General features: G+C 36.6%; 1 protein-coding gene across 1 annotated transcript in view; it reads left to right on the forward strand.

Annotated features, from left to right (window-relative positions):
* Positions 1–7,504: 7,504 nt before the first annotated feature.
* Positions 7,505–22,014, forward strand: part of CCDC178 (coiled-coil domain containing 178) — a gene marked incomplete at its 3' end in the record, with an annotated part of 368,411 nt that continues 353,901 nt past the window's right edge. The window contains exons 1-2 of the mRNA XM_081078376.1: positions 7,505–7,598; positions 20,477–20,561. The remainder of the gene's footprint in view (positions 7,599–20,476; positions 20,562–22,014) is intronic.

Consider the following 22,014-nt stretch of genomic DNA (forward strand, 5'->3'; position numbering starts at 1 on the left):
TCATATGAAATGCCCCGTAGCAGACTGTGATGATATCCAATCATGTGTGGGTTCCCTAGGAATATAATAGTGGTGCAGCCTATGAGGTGCTTCTTGACACATATAGACAGAAAGGCTCTAGATTTAGGGGCAAAACTGAAATCAAGTCTTTTTAAGGGATTCACATACTTTTATCTACTTCTAGATCTCAGCCAGTTCCCAAAAATAAAACCCCTTACCTGAGCAACAGCTAGCATAGACTGTGTCTTTTCCTCTAAATCTTGCCCAGAAGAACCTGCAGTCATTTCCACATGCATTAGGGTAAGGAATTTACCCAGAACTTCCCAGCCTTTTTAGGTTTTGTTTCTAAAATCCCTTGAGATCTAAGATGCCACGGAAACACTCATACACTAGTCAGAGTGAGGAGTATGGAAATCCCAGGTAATATATGGAATCTTGGCCTTCTTTTTCCTTCCACTGGATTCATTCTGATCATGTATCAATCATGTGGTTATTACCCTAATCCTAGAATGTATAGTGCAAATGAATACACTTAACAGCTGGATTTTCCCATTGATACTGTGACCCATGAAGGGAGGGTTATTATGGTATAAAAGGCAGGTAGCGAATCCTATGTCTCACCAAGAAAATAAACCAAAAGTAACAGTGCCACATTTCTAGGAGGATTTTAAAGAGTAATGCCATGATCAAAGACTAAAAGAGACCAATGTACTGATTCCTACCACATCCCCACTTTACCCCCTTGGTTGATGCAAAAGTCACTTGGGTGTTAAGAAGGATTGTAAAATTGCTAAACACTCCGTCGGTAATTTGCAACTGTGTTTCCAGATGTGGTATCTTTACTACAACAAAGGGACAGATCCTCCAGTCCATGCTATGCCACTATAGTATAGATTTAGCAAATCCTCCTTTTTTTGATTGGGATCAGCAAATATAATCAGAAGCAAGTGAGATGCACTTGGAACACATTAATATTTCTTTACTTCCTGCCATAGCAATATTTCAAATCTTCACTTCTCTATCTTTATAGAGTCTGGAGGATCCTTTTTCATTTTGACAATTCCAGAGCATATAACACACCTTCACTGTGCAGATGAAAAAAGGTTAATTTTATTGGTGATTAAGAAAACAACATTTCTCTAGACGTCTTAGTCAAACACATGGATTCTTGATGATGGGAGGTTGGTTGCAAATACTCAGGGATTTGCCACACCTATGAAACTTCTAAAGGTCCAATGATCCTTGGGCATGTCCAAATATACTGTCTACAGAGAGTGACAAATGGTGGCACCTTTTATCACTAATCAAATAAACAAAACATGTGGTAGACCTCTTGATATCAAAGGCAGCATATACTAATTTTGTGCATCCTGCTCCGACCTGTTTATCAGGTAACCTGAATGCTGTCAGTTTTGAAATACACCTGGAGCTGTAAAATACTTTGCAACATATTCTGGGTATGGGGTAAACTACGCTGCCTCTTGCCTTTTTGCTCTGTAAATGCAATAGTATACAGGGAGTCAGTCACAAATTGAGACCTTTTATAGAGGCTCTGGTAAGCTGCACTAGAACTCATTGTGCATTCTGTCAAAGGTCACGATCTATCCTGTTGAAAAATAGTATGTATTTGAATAGCATTTCCTGGATTATCACTGACTTTCTCTGGGGTTACACATGTGAACTAGGACACCAAGTAATTACGCGAAACTGCCCTGAAGGCCATGAAAGTGTTCGGCTCAGACGTCCCTGTGAGAAAGAATATACTCTAAGTAGTGTAATTAGCTGGCAGCCTCTAGCCAATGCAACTTAGGTATGTCTCGCAGGCCCCATGCTGGGGCTGTGCTCTCCGCCAAGCCCCTTCCCAGTCATCTACAGGGCACAACAGTAGAACCATGGCGGTGATTCTAGAGCCAGACCATTGCTGCCCAACATGGGAGTCCTATAATGGACAATTGTTGCCCTGGATCTCCCCAATGGTGCAGCTGAGCCATTCTCAGAGCTGCACCACAGCCCGTGACTCATCTCACCACTCTCACAGGTATCAGAGCTGTTTCATAAGGTGCCTATTCCAATCTTTTGGATGTTTTTAAAAAATACGGAGTTACTTGTTTATTTATTGTTGAGTTTTTAAAATTCTTTGTATATTTTGGATGCTAATCTTTTATCAGTTATGTGTTTGGAAAATATTTTCTCCCAGTCTATGACTTGACTTTTCATTCTCTTAATAGAGTCTTTCAAGAGCAGATGGGTCTAATTTTAATGAAGTCCAACATTATTTTTTTTTTCTTTCATGGATCATGCTTTGGATGTTGTATTTAAAAAGTTGTCACCAAATCCAATGTCACCTAGATTTTCTCCTGTTATTTTCTAGAAGTTTTGTAGATTTGCATTTTACATTTAGGTGTATGATAAATTTTGAGCTAAATTTTTGGTGAAAAGTCTAAGGTTGGTGTATAGACTTTTTGTTTTGTTTTGTTTTCTTGTTGTTTTTTTTGCATGTGGATGTAGAGTAGTTTTAGGACCATTTGTTGAAAAGACCGTCTTTCTCCATTGAATTGCCTTTGCTTCTTTCTCAAAGATTAATTGACTATACTTGTTTGGGCCTATATCTGGGCTCTCTGTTCTTTCTCTTCCATTGATCTACTCATCTAATCTTTGACCTACTCGTCTAATAACACACTGTCTTGATTATTGTAGATTTATAATACGTCTTAAAGTCAGATAGTATCAGTTTTCAATTTGTTGAATTTGTTCTTTGTTTCTTTCTTTATCTTCTCTCTTGTTTCTGAGAGTTTTTTTTGGGGGGGCTGTTAATCGAGCACTTTGTATGATTCCATTTTTTCTTCTCTTGTATGATATCAAATACACTTCTTAAACATTTTTTTAGGGGTTACCATAGAGTTTGCCATATTCATTTATAACAAATGTTAGTCTACTTGGAAAAAGTTCTACGCTGCTTTTGGGTAGTGCACTGTGTATACAGTGCCTTTGTTAAGTTTTCCTCAGTGTCCTCACTGGAGTGTTCCATATATTTCCTTTTGATAAAACTGTCCAGGGGGGAGAGTTTAAGATTGTGTATTGTGATGAAATATTGGATTGAAGGTATTCTACAAAGCATATGGATTGAAAGGAGATCCATATGTTTTATGACAACCAGATGAGATAAATGGAATCTTATGAACACTCAGGGTCACTTGTCTGGATAATGATACAACTTACAGAAGGTGGCAATAGGGATGTTTGTAAGGATGTTTGGTATTTAGGATCATTTAAAATTTACTTTAGAGAGCTGTAATATTAATCTTTAGCACACGGAAAGGCATAAGATTATCTCTAAATTCTACACCATTAATGATAGAGCAAAATAGTTCTGATCTTAGAATATTTTAAATGATATGTCATTATAGAAAAACATCTGTAATGCTCTTTTAGAACTTCTTACTTCCTCATTGTACATCAGTATGAATTACTTACAATATATAAGTGAATTAAGTTGCTGTAAGAAGTAATTTGATGTGAGCAAATTGAATTCAGGAGAATGCCTGCCAAAGACAATAATTTTTAATTTAGAGAAATTGATATCATGCCACTCTTTCAGATATAATTAGATCCCAGTTCCAATTGTCTACTGAGGACCCTTCTGGTCTGTCTTAATAAAACATTATTATAAATAAATAGGAGAATTCAGCTAATTCACTATGGCAGGTGTGGTATGCATTTAGTTAATCTAAAACTGACTCTAAATAATTCTGGTGTATGTAAAAAAGGGGCCCAGAACACTCCATTGTTAAGTCTAATTTTTGAAATGGCCTACCATTGTCAGGAGAGATATTAAAACTGTCACATGCGCAGGTCCTAAGGACTAATTGGATAGGGGATGATTAGGAAGAAAAAGCCAAGAACAACTGGAAGACAAGAGGATGGCTGACATGTTTTCATATGACCAAATATTGTTTAGATTTAACTGCACATCTTTCTAATATCTTTACTATTTTCTTTCTTCCTAAAAGTAGTATACAGTTCAAAACAGCTCGTCTAATAGTAAACTTGGTTTCTGTTTTTTCAAAGTATATGTTTTTGGGGGTATCATTCTTAAATAATAGTTTTGCAGGGAATGTATAATTATTTAATCATTATTTCCTCCATGCACTCTTAATATTTTATTCTGTTCTTTGACTTTTTATTGTTGCTATAGAAAAGTCAGCTATTTCTGGTTCTTCTAGAAAAATCAGTTGTTCTATATGCTAGTGAGATGAGCCCATCTTCTGTGTTCTGGTTTATAACAATAGCTCTAGTATTGATTTAATTTTGCAGTGTTTGAAAACTGTCCTATTAGAGTTTCAGCTATAATCCTGCCCTGGGTTTCCTGAGATACCCCTGTATCTTTATTTAAACATTCTCACTTTTGCTTATTAGAAGTAAGCTAATAGGTATGTTAGTGTTCACAATTACCACTAACGTAGTAGCTTAAAACAACATCTGTTTATTAGCGCATAGTTCTGTTGGTTAGAAGTCCAGGTGAGGTGCACTGGGTTGTCTGTTCAGGGTCTCACCAGGCTGAAATCAAGGTGTTGGTAGGATGCATTCTCATGAAGGACATGCTGTCCTCTTCTAAGACCTTTCAGATTGTTGGTATAATTTAGTTCCTTGGGGCTAGAGAATGAGGTCCTCCTTTCCTTGTTGGCTGTCAGATGGGGCCATTCTCAGCTCCTAGAGGCTGCTGCATTTCTTGCTGCATTCCTTTCCACATGGCCCCTCCATCTTCAAAACTGACAATGGAGATTATCCTTGGTGTCAGATACCTCTGATATTTCAAATTTCTAACTTTGGGAAGAGGTCTGTCCCTTTTAATGGTTCTCCCAATTAGGTCCATCTTAACCTGGATAATCTACCTTTTTAAAGTCAATTGTATCATATAGCAAGATAATCACACAAATAAAGTCCATCATATTCCAAGTCTGGAAGATTCTGCTCGCATGTTTACCAGGGAATAGGGTCTTTGGGATTCATGCTAGCATTTTGCCTACCACAATAGGTGTATTGCAATTATCAATAATTAAGAGAAAATTGTCAAGAATGAAATTTCTAGTAGGTAAAATTTTGTTTTGAGAGACAAAATTTTGTTTTAATTTTGTTTTAATATATTCACAAATATATTGTTTTAATACATTCACTTAGATACTTTGAACCCTCATGAATACATATTAGTGTGTGTTGCATTCTGTGGAGTGAGCTCTGACCGCTGGCTACCCTATGAATGAGTTATGTCCACAATGTCCTGTCCTCACAGCTCTGCTCAGTTCCTGTAGACTCATCGTATGGCTCCTTTTATGGAGTCAATTCATCTCATATTTAGTCTTCTTCTTCTCCTGCTGCCTTCCTATTTTTCCTGCATCATTGTCTTTTCGAAAAGAACCCTGCTTTCTCATCATGTGCCTGAAGTAGGACAGCTTCCGTTGTTTTTTTTTTTCATTTTTGCCTCCAGTGATGTTTCAAGCTTAATTTTCTCTAGGACCCATTTGCTCATCTTTCTGCTGGTCCAGACTGTCCGTAGGGCTCTCCACCAACACTGTATTTCAAATGAATCAATTTTTTTTTTCCTACCAGCCTTCTTCGCTGTCCAACTTTTGCATCCATACATAATAATAAGGAATACAAAGAAATGTCGTTGGAAAATTTGGACTGGGGTCAAGAATGAAGCAGGCTCCTGGATTTCTGAGAAGCCAACAACTTGTCCCTCACAAACACATGCTTCATACAACCGAACAGATGACTATATACATGGACATCACCAGATGGCCAATATAGAAATTAAATAGACTATATAATTGGAAACAGGAGATGGAGAAGCTCTATTCTCTGTCAAGACAAGACCTGGAGCAGCGGTCTTGTCTTGGTTCCGACCATGAACTGTTAATATCAAACATTAGAGAAAAGCTGAAGAAGAGCACTAAAAGAATTGTAGAGCCAAAACATAACATAAATAACATTCCTGATGGATTTAAGGTCTACATAAAAACAGATTTGCACTGTTAAATTTAATTGACCAAGAACCTGAAAAACTGTGGACAGAAACTAGAAATACTATAAGGGAACAAAGAGAAAAGACTATGCCAGAAGTAAAAAGGAAAGAACAATCAAGATGGATGACTGAAGAAACACTAAAAATTACTAGAGAGAGGCAAGAGGCAAAAGCAAAAGGTGACAAAAGCAGTGTTAGAATCCTGAATGTAGTTTTTCAATGACTACCATGTAGAAATAAAGGAAGAGATAAAGAGAACTATTATAATAGTCAATATAAGGAGACAAAAGAAAACAACAACAAAAAATAAGGATCTGTATCAGAAGATTAAAAAAATAAAAGGCATTTACTACATACTTACTAATATGCAAATGTTTCATTTTGTTTAAATTTAACGTTGCATTGCCAACATGTCATGTTTAAATAATTAACGGAGGGAGGCAGGAAAGTGAAGAGTGCCGTCTGGAATTTACTTTTTAATTACAAAAAGAGTTCTGCTTCTGCATATATTAATTTAAGATTAAGACCTCTATCCAGTTTCCTTGGTCTTCTTTTACATCTTTGGCTGGAATGATCTTATTTCAGGTATGGCCTTGCTAATTTCTCCCCATTAGAACGGAATACTAATTGAGTTGCCTCTTAAGATAATAGATTTTGTTACTTAACCTTTTGCCTGTTTTCGGTGTTGCCTGGGAATATGTCTTGTCTGTATGAGAATACTAATCTTTATCCTGATCCTGTGTTTTTAACCATCTTCAGTGTTTGATTTCATCCAAAAGGGAGTTTGTGAGAATAGTGTAGTACACACGGGTCTTTCTCTGAAACCAATTTCAGGTCCCAGCATATATTCATTGAAGAGGAAACAATATTTAGGTATATATTTTGTGCCACTTAATATTTTCTGAGATAAACCATGCTTCAAAAATGTTTTTATTAGAAATAGACCCTTAGACCAATGGCTTGAGTTCATCACTTTCACCACCTCAACCTCTAGACACAAAGAACTGAAGTTTTCCTTTCCTCCCTAACGGTTCCCCCCCCCCCCCGCCAGACTTCTCAATACCAAAGTCACTTTAGAACCAACAAGGAAACTTAAGGAGCTTATCACCTGTAGTCCTTCTTGTATTGTACCCACTGGCAAGAAAACAGACGCTGAAAGGAGCCCTCCTAAGATGAGCGCTAGTGGGGTAGGTTATGCGCAATCTTTTTAGAGCACAGAAAGGAAGCCCTGCTGCGTTCGCATTTAATAAACCTGTGATCTCCGACTCTAATCGTAACTACTGTAGGAAAGCACGTTGAGTCGTTCCCCTTCTTAGTAAAGAGGAAAACGAGTTTGGCGGGGCACGTTGGTTAGAAAAGAAAGAAAAAAGAGCGGGGAGGTGGCAGCGCAGGGAAGGCCTAGGGATGCGTTGGTCTGGACCGGAAACACCGGTAGGCGGCACGACCCGCCGGAGGCCGGGGGCGGGCGGCGCCGCGGTTGCCTGGACACGGGGTAACGGATCCGGCGGGCCTTGGCCTTCGGCGCCACGGAGCCGGCGGGGTGGGCAGGCGCGGCGCGGGGAGACCGCCGGAGCCGGTGAGTCGCGGGTGCCTGGCCCCGGGTGCAGCCGGGGCGCCCATCCCGCTGGCCGCCTGCACGGCTCGCGGGAGCAGCATCCAGACCCGAGCACCCTGGGCCTCGCCAGGGTTACACCTCATTCGTCTCAATCCCTTCGCGAATCAGTCCCATCTCCGAGGCTGAGGCGATGCTGCCACTCGCAGAGTTTGGCGAGAAATCCCTAAGGCCTGCGAAGGGATGGAAAGTCTCCCTCCACTGGCCACCCAGCTGTACTCCACATTGTCTACACTGCATTTCTTAGAGTCTTACTCCTTTAGATACTTTTATTTTGTTTACCTTTTATTTTGCTTATAAGGCCTCCTTGTGGTGACTCCAGTGTTATTGTTTTCAGTTGTTAGTACTTATATTTCTTCTTTTGATATTTCACTTCTCAAGTGTCTGCCCAAATACTCCACATCTAATTAGGGGAGAAACTGAGAATTTTGTATTTCTTTATTTGCTCTAGAGCACCCTAAATGACATGACCTATAAAATCTCCCTTCTTCAGATGAGGAAAATGAGACTCACAGCTGATACATGACTTGACCAAAGGCAGAGAATTAGCAAGCTTCAGGCTCGACACTAAGGGTCTCCTAACTCCCAATTCAAAGCATTTTCTGTTGTTTCTCTCTTGCCAGTCATTGGCTGTTCAGTAAATATTTGTGAATTGACTTCGTAGCTTCCCAGGCCTGCTTACTATTGTCTGATCTGTTTGGGCATCTTGACCCAAATGTAGCATTCTTGACATATTCTTACCTCTCACTCTCCGACTCCCCAAATAATTGTTTCTTGGTTCTGCTAAGGCAATAGGTTTTAGAATTCCACTCACCAAAGTTAAGAACTCAGCAACAAATGGTTGGCTAATTGTGAGACATATCCTAACAACCTGAAGGATTTTGAGCTGTTAGTTTATTCTGAATTATCTAAATGTTTACATATGAGGATAATGCATGTCTGTCTTGAATACATAGTACTTCTTATTTTACTGTTATTCTTAAGGCTTTATTATCAATCATATCCAGCTAATTTCGAGAAGTAGCAAAAACAGGAGTGTGAAAGTTTCTGCCATAGTTCCTGGGTGAAGCCCTATCACATTAGTAAATGCCACGGCCCAATCTTCTCTCCTCTGTTGTCGCCTCAGACCCATCATAACCTCAGACTCAACTCACCTGTCAACTACATCCTCAAAGTTTGTTCTTCTTTTCTTATTCCCTGTAGCACTGAATGATATACGCATACACTCTTCTTTTTCTATTTGAATACGGATTTCCTTCTCACTCTGGTTTATTCCATCAAGCTAGAACCATGATCTCTAAGAGCTCTGGACTCACAAATCTCAACCTTGACACCTGATAAGAAAATCTAGAAATGCCCTGGGGTGGACTCCCCATTTGCTTCACCTGCCTGTCCCTAGAGCATTCACGGTGAGATGGGGCTACTGGGATTGACAGCAAGCTATCAAATCGTGTGTGGAGTAGGAAAACAATTTATCCAAAGAAAGGGGACCTCTTTCTTTTAAAGGAAGGAGTGTTTCTGGGATTAAAAAAAAACCCACAACATAATATTTGTGTACCCAGAGTTTATCTAGGCATATGAAACTGATGGTTAATGAGAATATTGGCTACTGAATTGCTAAAATGCTAGACACTGAAGTCCAGACAACATGGAAAGAAGAGGATGTATGATAAGAAAGGAAAAGCAGAGAGAGTAAGAATGTGGAATATTTAAAGTAGTTGAAGAATTTGTGTTGTGGTAATGATATAGGGAGAGAACTGAATTAATCATAAGCATTTGGATTATGTTCCAGGTGGAAAAGTAGTATGTCCACAAGCAGATGGTTGCATGAGTGAGCCTTAATGATCATGATGTCTGTTTTCTGCACAATAATACTACTAATAAAATATGTACAGCATTTTTAAAATTGCCATTGAACTTTTAACCTCAGTTATAATGATATGGAAACAAAGACCACCCAAATGAAAACAAACAGAGGCAATTTATTCAGAACTTACTATAGCAAGGGAGTCGGCCACCATCACTCGTGTTTGGCAGAAACTCAAAGGCAGGCAGGGGAGTGGGGACATTTTATAGTGTAAAAGGGAAGGCTTCAGGTGTGCTCTGACTGGAGATTGTTGACATGGGGAAGCTGGAGGTGGGCTAACTACAAGTGGGGCATCCTATGGGATTGGTTTGGAGAGCTAACTTGGTTTTCTCTGGTTGGTCTTAATTCAGAAGTGCAGGCAAATATTAGGGAAGCTGGCAGTCATTGACAAAGTCCTGATTGTTCTGGGTTGATTACTGTAGAGGTTGTGGTTTGGCTTCCTGTACTGGTTGATACAGAGGTTGTGGGTTAGAATTCTATTTTTATATATGTAGTCTGGCCATTGTCCATTTGTATATTCATAAAAAAATTATGCTCATAAAAATTCAGTTAGTTTAAATTTAATTTTACCCTCATATTCGAAAACTGAGATATGGAGGGATTTGGACAGGTTACATATTGTATTCACAAATATATAATTTGTTAATGAATCCTCATCCATTGAATTTAAACCATTTATTAAGCACTTATTATATACAGTCAGTGGTCTGAATAGTTTGCACACACACACACAAATATATATATACATATAAATCCTCACAATAACACTGTAAAGCACTATTGTTTTTACCCTTTTCCAGGGGAGGAGACTAATGTTCAAGTACGTTAAGGACCCTTCTCAAGGTCATATAGCTAAAAAGGAGCCCATCTGGAATTTAATCCCACATCTAACTGACTTAAAAAAGCTATGTTCTTTGGCACTTTATTAAACTGACTGATCATCTACTTTGATCACTATTTCATCTTAGTTTGTATCTATGAACATTGCCATCTGGCCTACTTTCCAAGGTATTTTTGGATGTCTGTGTGAACAAATGTAATGAAAAGACCTTGCTGTGTGAACTGAAGGGATTCAACCCACCCTTTGGAGGCTGGAAATCTTTGGATTTAACCACAAACTAATGAAATAGATGAGATGCCTGGACATGTGAAATCACATAGTAAAGCTGGAGGGGTGATGAAATGGTTGAAAGATAGTGAAAGAATATAACCAAGAGGGTATAAGTCTCTAAAATGAATTGTTTTTCTTAATGAACTATGCAAATAGTCTGCATGGAAAATCAATTATTCAAATATTCCTGTGCGGATGGTTAGTAAGATGTTTCATGGACAAACTGGACAGTTATTTTTCTTTTTTTAAAAAAAATATGTTTTGTGGAAATGAGACTTTATTCCTAATTTTTTTTTTTTCTTGAGGAGACGACTATCCTCAAGAATTGTAATAGTTGAGCCCAAAATTACACTTGTGACAAATTCTTTGAGAGACTGAAAAAGCTGAGGATTTTTGCTGCTAAAATTGTTAGCCAGTGTTAATTATGTTTTAATCACCTTCAGTGTTCCACTGCTTATGGGATTCAGTTTGTACTCTCAGAACAACTTTATTACAGGCAAAGGATATAATACAGATACAACAGATACAGAAGAAAACTATACTTGACAATATGTCCAGAGATCTCAGGCACAATTTGCTTTGTTCTCTCACCTCTGGGTCATACAGGTGTTCTTGGTCCATACAGACCTGTAACCGCTACTGATACACATCTGAAGCACCTCTGTAGCAGAAAACCACAATCTGCTCCTGGTGGAGAGCTCTTATAATGAACTCCGTATGTAGTTTTATCGTAGCTGTGTTACCAGCCTTTACTTTGAAAGCCCCCCAACCCCAGGCTCTACCGAAATTAGATTCAATTATAAATCCAATTATTAGTATTATTAAACATTGCTGCCAGGCTGATACATCCTGCTCTGAAACAACTCACAGACCCATGGTTTCAAAACATCATTTATCTTTAGTTAATGCATTCCATAGTGTTAGCCAAGGGTCACTAGCTCTAGAAATAAGTTGCAATTAATCCAAACCAGCAAAGATGAACCCACTATAAGCATAGCCTATGGACACAGCAACCTTTAAACTAAATATTCAATAATGCCTTTTCCACATTAGAACTATCAAACAAATAAACATCGTCTCTTGCATCTACATGTCACTTCTTGTATAGCTCTTTCTACCTCATATTCAATTTCTGGTCTATTCATACCTTTCTTTTTCCTCCACCCATTCACTCCTGAGTTTCTTGGTACCTAAATTCTGCTTCCATCATTTAAAGAAAATGCTCATGTTAAGGTCACCCATGACCATATTGACACATTAAATGGACTTTTTCCCCTAACTTTTGCCTTATGTAAGATCTTTCTTTCTTTCTTTCTTTCTTTCTTTCTTTCTTTCTTTCTTTCTTTCTTTCTTTCTTTCTTTCTTTCTTTCTTTCTTTCTTTCTCTCTTTCTCTCTTTCTCTCTTTCTCCCTTCCTCCCTTCCTCCCTTCCTCCCTTCCTCCCTTCCTCCCTTCCTCCCTTCCTCCCTTCCTCCCTTCCTCCCTTCCTCCCTTCCTCCCTTCCTCCCTTCCTCCCTTCCTCCCTTCCTCCCTTCCTCCCTTCCTCCCTTCCTCCCTTCCTCCCTTCCTCCCTTCCTCCCTTCCTCCCTTCCTCCCTTCCTCCCTTCCTCCCTTCCTCCCTTCCTCCCTTCCTCCTTTCTTTCTCTCTCTCTCTCTCTCTCTCTCTCTCTCTCTCTCTCTCTCTCTCTCTCTCTTTCTTTAAAGCTATTTAGATTATTGGCTTCTTCTTGAACTCCTTTCTTTTGGTTTCTATGATCCCGTTCATTTCTGGTTTTCCTGCAATTTTTCTAGAAATCGTTAATGTTAATTTTCTTTGCTTTAATTTTCAACATTCCTTTTTGTTGTTTTGTATTATCTCTTCCAACTACCAGCTTCAAAATGATAATACAAAACTCTAGATCCAGTCTCAAACTTTCTCATGAATATTAGACGCACATAAATTACAACCATTAAAAATTGCCCATATATAAAATTAAATTGGTCCCCTCTCATCTACATTCTACCTGTTTCACCTTACATATACCCAGTTTAGGATAATGCCAGTGCCATCTAATCATTCCCGCATACGAGAAATGTGAGAGTCATTCAGTATTCTTTCCTGTTACTTGCCACATCCAATTTCTCACCAAAATTCTGTTACTTGTGCTTCTAAAATACATTTTGGTTCTTTCTTCTCCTCTCTGCTACTACTTCCTCTAGTTTAATTTTGAAAAATCATTTATTTTTCTTACCTTGATTACTTCAGTAGTCTTCTTGATCATTTTTGTCTCCTCCAATTAATCCTCCATGGCATGGCACTGTACTGTGACTCTGTTCACGAATGTCTTCCTACAAAAGATTCTAAATGTTAAAAAAGAGGTCTTGCTTACTTCTGTATCTTCAGTGCCTAGCATAATATGTGTATCCAATAAATATTTTTGAATAAATCAATGAATATAGAGTTTAGAAAATATGTATGGAAAATAATAACATGCTACGACATGCTCTGGAACAATGTTGTCCAAAAAACTTTTCTGCAATGATGGAACTGTTCTATAATGCAGTGGCAACTAGTTACCCGTGGCTCTTGAGTATTTGACGGCGGCTAGTGTAGCCAAGGTATTGAAGTTCTAATTTTAAAATTTAATATGGCTAATGTCTATAGTATAGTACAGCACAGCTCTAGAAAATAGGCCCAGAAATTGCTTTTTAACAAACATCTTTTAATTAACTATTAAGAGGAATAAACTAAAAGCTGTTTTTCTTTCCTGTCCCACTAATTATCACCACTCAACTAAAATTTTGGAGATGTTCTCTCACACAGAATTCAACAATTCCATTCCAGAAATATTTTTGAACACTTAATATTTGGCAGGCACTATGGAGTCAAAGAGAAATTAAACACATAATTTCTGTATTCAAAGACACAACAGGAAAATGCCACCTGGTAATAGAATTTGATTTTTGAAATATTGAAATTTGGGGGACATTTGAAGAGTTGATTAAGACTATGGAAAAGAATATTTTAAATTATTTTTTATTGAACCACAATGAGATACCACCTCACTCCAGTCAAAATGGCTATTATCAATAAATCAACAAACAACAAATGCTGGCGCGGATGTGGAGAAAAGGGAACGCTAGTGCACTGTTGGTGGGACTGCAGATTAGTGCAGCCACTATGGAAAACAGTATGGAGGTATCTCAGGAATCTGAAAATGGAACTACCCTATGATCCAGTAATTCCACTCCTAGGCATCTACCCGGAGAAATCCAAAACTCCAATTCAAAAATCTGTATGCACTCCTATGTTTATTGCAGCACTTTACACAATAGCCAAGATATGGAAACAACCAAAATGCCCATCGGTAGATGACTGGATTAAGAAGCTGTGGTACATTTATACAATGGAGTATTACGCAGCCATAAAGAAGAAAGAAATCTTATCATTTGCAGCAACATGGATGGATCTAGAGAACATTATGTTAAGTGAAATAAGTCAGAAAGAGAAAGACAAGTACCATATGATCTCACTTATATATGGAATCTAAAGAAAAGACTATGTGAATGAACTAATCAGAGTCAGTTTTGGGGACGCAGAGAAAAAACCGAGAGTGGTTAGATGGGTGTGTGGGAGGGGGTTGGGGATAAGGGGAAAGGTGAAGGGATTTGGAAGCAGCTGGTAACCACAAGATGGCCTCAGGGTTTTTCTTTTGAAAATTAATTTGGGGAAGGTATTCTATAATGTTGTAAAGATTTTGTTGGGTATCCGATGGACATGCGTCCTATTTGGGAGACCACCTCAGGGATACTGTGGATACCTGATCATGGCATTGTACATCAGAAGCTAAACATTAATGAATGCCAACTATAATTTTATATATATAATGTGATGGTTCAGTGTGAGGTCGGAGGGATAGTGGATGGGGGGAGGGGGGTTCACAGTATGAGGGATATAAATGATGAACGTCTAAGTATTACCTTGTTTTGTACACCTGAAACTAATAAATAAATTAATTAATAAAAAAATAAATAAATAAAAAATAAAAAATAAAAACATAAAAAAAAAAATTATTTTTTATTGTTCTTCCTCTTCCTCCTCCCACATCTAGATTCTAAAGTAGTAAAGGGAGTGGAATTGTCAAAATTATACTTCTGATGATGATGAGAACCATTTCAAATGCGACTTCATAGCTCTCCTGAAGTAAGGTGATGAACTTTTGCTGGTTTATTTGACCTATTTAGATTTCGTTATCTCTTCCCTTTTCAATCCTCTATTTTGTATCTGCTTGATATTTCAATTGCTTTCAGATTTATTAATTTGTTTGCATTCTATGATATACTGTCAAAGATGACCCAATATCACACCCCTCTGGCTCTAGACAATTCCATCAAACTTTGTCATTCCTTATAACTGGCTCTTTGTGGCATGATAGCAAATTTTCAATCAGTATGACAGCATTTATAGTCAAGTTAATTTAGATTGGATAGCAAATAGTATGCCATGAAAGCATGTATAAAATGCTATCAGTAAGGCCCAAATATGTAGTATATAATGTATTTCTTTACCCACTAATTTGAACATTTCCATAGAAAACTGCAATATGAAGCTCTTGGCATAATCCCTTTGTAATAAATTCCGAATGCTGCTTATTACTTTTGATTTCCTTATTCTCCAGATGGCTACACATTTGCATTCTATTTGTCTGTTATTTCACTAAGTACAGATTTCTTACTGGGTGCTATTATTTATTTATTTTTATTTATATCTTTGTTTTGTCTTGCAGCAAACAAAAACTGTTGCTCTTAACTGATAATTTAAGAACAACAGGAAATTAGTGGAAAGCTTAATTTTCCAGTGTGATTTAATTTAATTTGTAATTTAAATTCTCAAGAGCTTTATCACTGGGTAAATTTTGACTTCTATACTGAACATCAACAATTTAAATCATTTAGTAGTGAAAATGATATAAATCCTAGAAAATATACTGTCTTGCTTGTATTGAGATCTTTGCTAAATCATACTAATTTAAAAAATCCAAATGTTTGTATTTTAAAATCTTTCAAAAATAGAATCATTAGTGAAAGGACTACTTACTTTTCCCCCATGTATAATGATTACCTCATAGTGACATCCATTTTGATTTTCTTTTTAAAAAGTATAGGAAAGTATACCCTTCCATACAAAGAAATTGCTCTCGTTGAATTATTGGCCCATCATAGAATGGGAGTCTATTAAGGTGCATTACTGTTTAGAATGAAATATGTAATAGGAAACCTCTGTATTTTATTAAATTTTCTCAACTAACAGCTTAAAGCTTTAGTCAGAGGAACATAAAGCTTTATTGTCAAACTTCACCCTATACTTCTTTATATTCTTATTAGTTTTAGTCTCACATTTTCCTTCCCTTTAGATGACTTACTGGGCTCTGGTAAAGAACGTAAGAGGAGGAACACTGAGTGAATAGTGGGTGATGGGGTGAATGGCAGCAGTGCACTACCTGTTTTCAATTTAGTGTTTGAAGAACTCTAGGAGGAAAAAAAATGACCTTTTGCTGAGGTCATATTAAAAGGAAAGTTAGTCTTTCCATTTTTATTAAATTTTAATTTGGTAGCTCATATGAAATAGAATTCTTATTTAGTAACATATGTTTTGCATTAATTCAGTAGCTTATATATTGGGGAAGATCATTTAGGAAATCTGGGTGAATAAAAATCAGATATACTCTGGAGGCTCCATGCTAATATATAAATATCTTTTTGCAAAAGCAGAAAAATCACACCAGGTAACAATTCTCAATAGAATTTTAGAAGTATTACTTGTGGGAAAACTCAGGATTCTTCTCATATCCAACCTTTAAACCAACCTTTACCCAACCTTTAAACCCTATAAGGTTTATAAGTGACAGAATGAACAGTGTAATACATTAGAAGAATAAACAGATTTTGGTGAGTGATTTTAAAATTCCTAAACTAATATTAACAAACACTGAGTAGTTTCTTCATAATTCAAATATAGCCTCAAATAGTTGGTAATCAGAGTTTGTCTTATAAAGGCAATAAATAAACCTCTGGAAAGGTCATATTTTATGTCCCTATATACCACATCAATCAATATAACTGAGTTGTCCATATTTAGTTCCTTAATAGACAATAGATTTGAAAAATTGCAAGGCAGCTGCTTGTTGATACCTTTAAAAAATAATGCATTAAAGCAATGGGTAAAGGCATGCAACTTTTCAAAAGATTTTCTATGGTTTCTCTTACTAAATGAACTATGGCTAGAAATAGCATGGAGATAATGTTTTCCCCATTGCTCCATGGCGTCGTTTGGCTCCATGGGCAAATATACTATATCCTCTAGTTTGTATGACTAATGAAGATTGCTAGGTTCAGTTCTTCATTACGTAAGGTACTAGAAGTGTTTTTTAAGAGATCTGTTTCTTCATTGCTGAGGGGTCTAGACTGTGTAAAATGAGGAAGAAGAGCCCTTATTGTTATGTGCCCGTAGAAGTATTGATTGAAGTGTGTGCATTGTGTGTGTGTGTGCGTGTGTGTGTATGTGTGTGTGAAGAGAGTGCATGCAGGATTAATGCTAACATTTGGGCTGGAGAAATATATTACTGCCATCCTTAAGTGAAACTTATAGTTCCATAAGCAAACCTCTGCTGAGGGTTAATTTCTACTAGCAATATATTTTTATTGGTCTAGAACACATGAATCTTAGTCCACAGACTGAGTGGTGTAAAGAACACCACACTTACATTTTTTTCCCCTCTAAATTAAGTAATTTCAACTCGGTGGCCCCATTCTACCAGTTCGGCAGGGCGTTTATCATCATCCAGTCTTGGCATCACCTCTGTTCCCCTCCCAATACTCAACCAAACCATTTGTGCCAAGTGTCTGGAGTCTTTGGATGTGCCTGAGCATCTGGAAGTGTGGTCGCTGTCCCACCCAGTACCCTTCTTCCATGTGTCACCTCTTCCACTGGGAATCGCAGCCTTTTCATGGGCCTCTTAGCTCTTACAGAGCTCCCAGGAGTATGGAAGCTGGGTGCAGTTGGAAGTCTTAATGCCTGTGATGCAGCCTAAGTGCCCCCAGCATTTATCCCTGCACCCCCAGCACAGGTCTGGCTACCACCTTGGTTGCTGGCACAGCCTTCTTGGACTCATGGACCTCCTCCATCACCAGGTCTTGGGGAACACTTCTACTCATGTCTTTGATCCTACCTTCCTCTACAGGACACCCTGTGAGTTAAAGATCAAAGATACTTGAGGCTGCCTTTGCTTTTCTCCAGGGCAAAACCCTTGAGACAAAGTCTTGTTGTGATATTAAGATGGGAGTATGTGAGCTGGGTCTACATATGGGGAGAACAGACACAAATTAATATCTTAATAGGATAGATTTATCTGATAGAATAATATTTTAACAAATACAGTGTTATTTGGGGGAGAGTGGGTACGGTTGGTTACCTGGGAACCTAGCCATCCTTCATTATAAGAGTGGTTTCTAAAAGGGGTATTTATATTACTGGTGATAAGATTAATTCATTAAAATGTAAATTGGTATAAACTGACTTAATTAGCAGCATTGAGAGTCTGTGAACATCACAAAAAATGATGGTGGTATGCGAATAAGCAGATGTGAAATCATGCAGTATGACCTTGTTTCTGTGAAAAATCATGTCCCTAAATTCAAAAACAAATTCAATTAATCATTAGACTCATAATTGAAGGTGTCTGTAATTCAGATATTCCATGGAAAAGTCAAAATGCTTACTACACAGGAAGTTTTCTTAGCTTTCAACCCAGAAAACTTCACAAAATACAAGTGGTCTTTGTTCTGTACTCTACTAGTACATTGTGAAAGGCATAATCACTTGTGTTTCACTTCTGTCGACTTGATTCTTTGGGGTTTTAAGTACAGCAGATCATCATTTGAGTCATTTCTATTCTTACTGCTTTTTCATTTTAAATGATTACAATTTTAAACTACTGATCGATACTTTTGATCAGTTAATCACTTTAATAATGAGAACCTCTGTTAGAACAGGTCAGATTATGCTTTGTAAAACTTCCAAAATCACAGTGATGTAACCAAACAAAGGCCTCTTTTGAAGATGTTACAGAGCTGCAGACAAGACAGCTCTCCTTGGTGGGCCTTCTTTAAGGGGTGACACAAGGACTCAGCTTCTATCATTATAGGTCTAACATGTAGAACACGTATCTCCTAGGTTGCCATGGAAAAGGAAAAAGGGCTGGAGAAGCAAATGGGATGTGTGTAAGATCAAGGTCTACTCCAGTGTAATTTTCCTATGTGCTCAGGAAGAGGAAATTATGTGATTAATACACAGTATTGACTCTACCAAAATCCCCAAATAAAATTCAGAAATAGTCAAGATGTAAAAGAATATTTAATCAAATATTTCATTGTGCATTTAATATTATATTTACTGCAGATGAACCCCAATAGTTTTTTTTTATGTTTATGTTTAGAAACTAAACAGAGGCCTACTTTTAGTCAAGTAAAGCTGTTCTTTAGTTTTTCAATTTTGAAAACCAAAGGCTAATATTTTTGGCAGACAATTCTTTGTAGGTGCAGATATATCTGAAGTGATTAAAATAAATTCAATGTATTAACCAATATTATCTCTTATAGTAGCTGTGCCTGATTATGTCTCATAATTACCTATACATATACCCAAAGTTTTGAAAAACAGAAGGTTTACATTTTAGATGGGAGAGAAACAATTTTGCAAGAAGATGCTTATTTTTTTAATATGGAATGACTGGAAAACACAGCACAAATAACCTAACTCTAACAGTGAGGCAATCTCAAATTTAAGCTTACTTTTGTTAACAAATAGGTCGTTTGGCTCCATTGGCAAATCTACGTCCTCTAGTTTGTATGACTAATGAAGATAAGTGATTTACAACACGGTTACCTGGATAAAAGGAATATCTAGGTAAAAATGATTTTTCTTTTTATTTGCTATTTCATTAAATATAGTTCCCTGAATTTAAAAAGGTTATTTAAAAAAAAATTATAGTTTCCTTTTACAAAAAGAAATGTATATTGCATATTATTTCCTCTTCCCTGTAGGATTCAGGTAATATATCTATTCATAAATATGTTGCTGCCTTATGTGATATTCTTTCACAGTTTTCGTGTCTCTATTAGCTTTTGCTATGTGATAACTTTATTCTACTACTTTACTGTATTATAACTTGCGCAAAAAAGTTTTGTCTTGTTATTAATTACTGAAGACTAAGCACTTTTCCTATATTAATTTACTGTCTTATCCTGTGTGTGTGTGTGTGTGTGTGTGTGTGTGTGTGTGTGTCTAGAGATTGCTAGTTCCAGGTCTGTTGTTCATTTTTTCTTTTTGGGTATTTCTTTTCTTTTGTCTTACCACATTTTATAACTATTTATATATTAAAGAAACTCTTTGTTACCCACATTTTAAGTATCTCTTCCTGATTGCTGTGTTTTTTTGTTTTTTTTTCTCTTATGGCTGGCAGCTTTACATTTTTGTGGAGTCATATCTCTAGAATGTTATGTTTTTGGTGGTGTGCTCAGAGGACTTTTTAATCTCATTTTTATATAAACAGTTTCTTCTACCTGTTTGTTCTTCTTTTACATTTAAGCTTTTAATCTATTTGATTTTGAGATGAATTATACGCTTGCAAACAGAGACTTTGTAATCATTCCCCCTGATTCTGTTCAAACCAGGTTTACATTTTAAAAATGATTGGGAAATATTGCATATTATATTCTTATTTTAAATAGTACACACCATAGCACATTGAAGGGTCCTGGGAAGTCTTTTCTTACTTTTGTTTCACCATCGGACACTGGATATAACACCTCCCTATTCTCTCTTTAGCAGGACTATACATGGTCATAGTGCCATGATTGCAGACTCCGGGGCTAAGTCTGGCTCTCACTGCCCAGCAACAAGACACTGACTGGTAAGCACTTAAGTTCTCAGGGCGTGAGGGTCTCCTTTGCGAAACAGGGCCAATAATGGTGCCATCCTCATAGACTGTTGCAAGGAGTAGATGCACATGTAGTATGTTTTAAGTGCAAGTTACCATTTTTGTTTTCTTTGGGTCAAGATTACTTTAGCTATTTAATGAGTTAGCAGTATCTCCAAGTAAATTAAAACTTTTGGAGGGCACGGGTTGCGTCTCATAATTTTTTTATATTATCCAAAATATCTATCAGAAATAGGCAGACGTGATCAATAAATAGTCATTGACATTCTTTAAAAAAAGTAAAATCAAAAGGCACATTTATTTCTTCAGGAGCAAGAGCTATCTTATAGGAAAATAGTACAGTATTTTCTAATTAAAGTATTTCTTTCATAAGAATTTGAAACTTCAAATTTATAAGAATTTGTTATTTTATGTTTGAGATATACAGCAGTTATTGCATATGAACCAGGTAAGTATTTTATATTTTGTCAGAAAATGTAAATAATTTTCAGTACACTCACTGTAAATTTATTTGATGTGACTCAGAAGTTAAATAATAATTTAATACATGATATTGACCTATGCAACAATTTAACATCATGAAAGCTGATTTGAATTGCTTGCCATTCTTTATGTTTCAAGTAATTACCAGACACTGGAAAGCTCATCTCTTTACTCAGACAAATTCAGAATACGGTATGAGATAGCTTTGTGAATATATGTGTAGAAAGTGAATATTTTAGTTCTAATTTGATTTGTAGAGAAAGTGATATTTAATCTTTCTGAAGATGTGCTTGGCTTTAATAAGACCACGAGATGTAATATGTAACATTTTAACTCTAATCTATTGGTTGTGATACAGACATAATATAAAGTCAATATAACTTCATTAAAGAAAGAGAGCAGATGAGGAGTCAGAGGAATAGAGTTTAAAGATTTATAAAAGAAATTACTGCAGATACATATAGGAAAGACATGGAAAAATACCTTGTTTTTTTCAACTTTCTTTACTATTCTGCAATGCCTTAAGCATTGTCACAAAATAATCTAACCTATTGTTGTATAATAGAAAATAAAAAGATTAGAAAAAAGATGTTCTTTGTGAAAGCAACACTAAAGGCAGGATTTATTCTTTCTTCTATTACTATTGTGGTATTATTAATTTTCTAAAATAGGATTTTTAAAATTTTGGAATGTGGGTTAAAATGACAGTCAATATTTGATAAATGCATGTTCACTATCACTGTCTGCTTTTAATATTTGTGTTTTATCTGACATTTTTCTTCATTATTTCTTGAAATAACTTGAAAATGGCTGTCAGAAATGAACCATAATGATTACATGTTGAAAACTGAAATGTTTTTGCCAGAATCTGAGATTGGAATATTGACCTATAGTCTATCATAAATATGAATTTTTTATGTTTAAAGGAAAGCTATGCTATTTA

Source organism: Rhinolophus hipposideros (genome assembly GCF_964194185.1).
Source record: "Rhinolophus hipposideros genome assembly, chromosome: 17".
Classification (NCBI taxonomy): domain Eukaryota; kingdom Metazoa; phylum Chordata; class Mammalia; order Chiroptera; family Rhinolophidae; genus Rhinolophus; species Rhinolophus hipposideros.